The sequence below is a fragment of the Rutilus rutilus genome (genome assembly GCF_951802725.1).
Source record: "Rutilus rutilus genome assembly, chromosome: 4".
NCBI lineage: Eukaryota > Metazoa > Chordata > Actinopteri > Cypriniformes > Leuciscidae > Rutilus > Rutilus rutilus.
The window spans coordinates 52,741,660-52,746,659 of record NC_140212.1 but is presented as its reverse complement, the minus strand read 5'-3'; the positions used below and the strand labels follow the sequence as shown (position 1 = coordinate 52,746,659).

The 5,000-nt window shown below is 42.4% G+C and overlaps 1 protein-coding gene across 2 annotated transcripts in view; it reads right to left on the bottom strand.

Moving 5' to 3' along the window:
- LOC311289592 (NACHT, LRR and PYD domains-containing protein 12-like) overlaps window positions 1-5,000 on the bottom strand; it is a 96,113-nt gene that overhangs the window by 4,298 nt on the left and 86,815 nt on the right. The gene's annotated exons all lie outside the window — the stretch shown is intronic.

Sequence of the window (5,000 nt, the reverse complement as noted above, 5' to 3'; positions counted from 1 at the left end):
CACGACTTCACCATCCAGCTTGATTCATCATCAATCACCCCATCAAGGTCGGTCAGAAATCTGTGAGTAACGTTTGATGACCAGCTGACCTTCACAGATCACATTTCAAAGACAGCTCGATCATGCAGGTTTGCGCTGCACAACATCAGGAAGATCAGGCCTTTCCTAACTGAGCACGCAACACAACTTCTCGTCCAGGCCCTGGTCATTTCTAGGCTTGACTACTGCAATGCTCTTCTGGCCGGACTTCCAGCATGTGCAACCAAACCTCTTCAGAAGATCCAGAATGCTGCAGCTCGTCTTGTCTTCAACGAGCCCAAGAGGGCCCACGTCACTCCTCTGTTAATCTCCCTGCACTGGCTACCTCTCGCTGCTGGCATCAAGTTCAAGGCATTGACGCTTGCTTACAGATCTATCACACGCTCAGCTCCCTCCTACTTTCACTCACTCCTACGAGCCTACATCCCTAGCAGACGCCTACGATCGATCAACGAGCGTCGTCTCGTGGTTCCATCACAGAAAGCCACAAAATCCCTTTCCAGATCATTCTCATTCACAGTTCCATGCTGGTGGAACACTCTCCCCACCCTCATCCGGAATGCTGAATCCCTGACAACATTCAAAAAACAGCTGAAAACCCATCTCTTCCGTGAGCACCTAAACTCATAAAAAAAAACCCTTTTTCCCTTTAAAACCCCACTTATCATGCTTATGCTACTCTGAATAATGCCTGAACTTCGTATTTTGAACACTTCTTGCGTTGTTGTTGTTTTTGCCACTTCATGATGACTCGCTTAATTTAGTCCTGATTTGTAAGTCGCTTTGGATAAAAGCGTCTGCTAAATGACTAACTGTAAATGTAAATGTAAAAATGACACTCTCAATGCATTCTATTGCAGGTTTGAGAAGCCCAGACTCACACCTCACACCCGCTCTGATGAGCACTTCACACATCCACCATCACCTCCTGCAACCCCTCTCCTCCCCCCTTCTGCCATCCAACCTGAGCTTAAGGTCTGTGTGGAGGACGTGAGAGTCTTCAAAAAACAGAAGACTAGGAAAGCTTCAGGCCCAGACGGCATCTCATCTGCTTGTCTAAAAGCCTGTGCTGACCAACTGGCCCCAGTCTTCACGCAGATCTTCAACAGATCATTGGAGCAGTGTGAAGTTCCCTGCTGCTTCAAACGCTCCACTATCATTCCGGTTCCCAAAAAAACTAAAATCACTGGACTTAACGACTACAGACCTGTCGCTCTCACGTCTGTGGTCATGAAGTCGTTTGAAAGACTGGTGTTGGCCTATCTGAAGGACATCACCGGACCCCTGATGGATCCCCTTCAGTTTGCTTACAGAGCAAACAGGTCTGTGGATGATGCAGTCAACATGGGACTGCACTATATCCTGCAACATCTTGACAGACCTGGGACTTATGCACGGATCTTATTTGTGGACTTCAGTTCGGCCTTCAATACCATCATCCCTGATCTTCTCACAGCCAAACTGACTCAGCTCTCCATGCCATCCACAATCTGTCAGTGGATCTCCAGCTTCCTGACGGACCGGCAGCAGCAAGTGAGACTGGGGAAACTCACATCCAGGACCCTCACCATCAGCACTGGCGCCCCCCAAGGGTGCGTTCTCTCCCCACTGCTCTTCTCCCTGTACACTAATGACTGCACTTCTAAAGACCCCTCTGTCAAGCTCCTGAAATTTGCAGGCGACACCACTGTCATCGGTCTCATCCAAAATGGTGACGAGTCTGCTTACAGACTGGGGGTTGAACAGCTGGCTGTCTGGTGCAGTTATAACAACCTTGAGCTGAACACACTCAAAACAGTGGAGATGATCGTGGACTTCAGGAGAAACACCCCAGCACTCCCCCCTCTCACCATCATGAACAGCACTGTGGAAGCAGTGGAGTCATTCAGGTTCCTGGGCTCTGCCATCTCCCAGGACCTGAAGTGGGCAAATCACATTGACTCCATTGTGAAAAAGGCCCAGCAGAGACTGTACTTCCTTTGCCAGCTGAAGAAGTTCAATCTGCCACAGGAGCCGCTGATCCAGTTCTACTCAGCCGTCATTGAGTCTGTCTTAAAGGCAGGGTAGGTAGGAATGGTCTAAAAAACTTCTTTTTCAAATTTGTTTAAACTTTATGTACATATCAATACATAATTAAAATGTAAGTACTCTGAAAAAGAAAGTATAAAAATCGAGTGTCTGTAGACCTCTCACGACTGTTTTAAAGACAGTTCATTATTTCCATTCACTCCACCCCCTCCCTTCTGGGCTCCTTCCAAAGCCACGCCCCCAAAACACATGAACGCGCGACTCCAACCGCTGAGCTGAAGACGCATTATTTACCTGAGACAAGCAGAGAGGAAGGAGCACAGTGCATGTAGTGACATCATGTCAGAATCACATGTAATAAAAAAATCTAACGCTAATTGCTTATGAATATAAACAAATAAGATGTATTTTAGTACTCACTATCAAGCTAGCATATTGATATTGGTCAATTTAAAATATATATTTTTTGATTTGCTAACGAGCTAGTTATATAAGCTAAAAACAGGTTGCATTGATACACTTTTTTCCATTACCATCAGTTACATTGTGATGAAGATGAATTTCGTGTAAGATTCATAACATATATGGTGTTCTGCATGTAGGGATGTGGGAGATATTGACAAAAATGAATATCTCGATATTTTAGATATCTAGATATCGATATTCAGGCGATATTTTTGCCATCCTTCAAAGAAATGTGAGCAAACTGGCAAAGAAGGTCCAGTTGGTCTTTTGACTTGCTGCATTTGACCTATATTATTGTAGGCTATAGAAAAAACAATAAAGGAGCTAACTAAACATAATCTGTGGCAGCCCCTACTTTTTCCACTTACAAAAAAAAAAACTTAACTAGGCACTTCTTGCAACAGTGATTATTAAATCAAACAACAATATTGTTGATGATCAATTCAAAGTAAAAAAAAAAAAACATTTTCAAAACGGTATAAATCCATTCATTTTTCCCCCCAAAACGCTATAAATCCATCTTTTTTTTTTTTTTTTTTTTAATTTATGGTTTGTCTTTTAAAAAAAGTTTTTGTCTTTTATTTTTCGTGTTTGCATTTATGAGGAAAAAACAATATTACTTGACAGTTCTCCATTATGGACGCGAGCGCTCTGAAAGCTGCACTAAGACTTTCAAACTTTAACAGAGACCTCAAAACAGAAAGCACAAAGCCTTTCTTTAAAACGAATTTCGTTTTGTATTAATTGTATCTTAATTTTAATTTTTTTTTTTTTCATTAATTCATTAATATTTTCAATCCTGGATTAAATACATAAAGTAAATATAGGCTATCAATCACAACATAAGGTGCTTGAACTGGAGATTACATCATCGTGAACCGAAACGTAGCCTCGCCTCACAGGCCTAAAAAATGTGAAATATATTTACAGAAATCTGGTTCTAAACAAAACCATCCAAAACAAAATAAAACTATGTAGCCTAATAAATGTGCATTTCTCCGGTGCGTTCACTACTGCGAAGATCGCGAGTCTATAGCCTATCGTCAACTTCATCTTTGCAGCCGACACAGAAGTTAATAAACAATTAAAATGTCTTATTGCAATATTTTACACATTCATAATCATTACTTTTGCTGGTTCTTTGAGGCAGCTTTTTAGGTTTATGGCGTTTTGGAAAAGAGCTCTTCACGTACAAACACCGTTTCACCAAGGCACAGCGGCCCTTCAGCACATAAGAACAAAAAGAGAAAAAGCACGGACTTACTAGTTACGAAACTTTGATGTGGTTGAACAGGTGAAACAGTCACAAATTCCTCTGCAACTCAAACCTTCTCAGTACGAGTTATGAAGGAAGAGAACAGCATTACAGTTTTCAGCGCGTCCTCCTCTGATTGCTGTGTTGTGACTGGAAAAGTGCGTGCAGGAGCACATGCGCAAAACGTAGGTTTGTAAAATGTCCTTTTGTAAAATAAAAATAATTTTAGGGCGAAGCAGGAGGTCGTGCAAGAGGCCGTGGCGTGCAACTAGGGTCCGAGGAAGTAGAGGCTGAGGACGGGGTGGTCGCTGGAAAGCTACGCCGATATTGACACGCATTTTATTTCTTTGTTTATCCAAAGACTTTTTGTTCATTACCTTTTCTTGTACTGTCTTCTTTTTTTGCCTTGTTTGCCTTCACTAACTGCATGCCGGTAATGTGAATTTTGATTGCTCTTTCTCTGACATTGTTTTGCTATTCCTAGGTTCCGTGCTTCTCGAATTCCTCAAATCAAACGTGCGCGCGCAAGTGGGCAGATCCCGTGGCAAAAGGGTGGTTGCCATGGTTGCGAGAGAGTGACAGTCGCCTAAGCCAATCCTTTGATTCGTCCCGAATCGAAATAATGAGCTGTGTTTAATACAGATTAAACGGTCTAGAGTCACTTGATTTTTATACTCTTTTTTTCAGAGTACTTACATTTTAATTATGTATTGATATATATAGAAAGTTTTAACAAATTTGGATCTTTTATTTTTATAAAGTCCTACCTACCCTGCCTTTAAGCACTTGCATCACTGTCTGGTTTGGTTCAGCTACCAAATCGGACATCAGGAGACTACAACGGACAGTCCGGACTGCAGAGAGGATTATTGGTGCCCCCCTGCCAACCCTCCAGGACCTGTACTCTTCCAGAGTGAGGAAGAGAGCAGGTAAAATCATCACAGACTCCACTCACCCTGGACACCCCCTGTTTGAACTGTTACCGTCAGGACGGCGACACAGATCACTGGCCACAAGAACATCCAGGCACAGGAACAGTTTCTTTCCACAGGCCATTTCCCTTCTGAACACTTAACATGCCCCCCAAAGCATATGCCTGTAAGTGCAATACTCCCACTGTCTAGTGCAATAAACTCAGGTGATATTTATATCTATATTATTCATACTACTCAAAATACTGTAAATATGTTCATAATCTGTAAATGCTTATTCG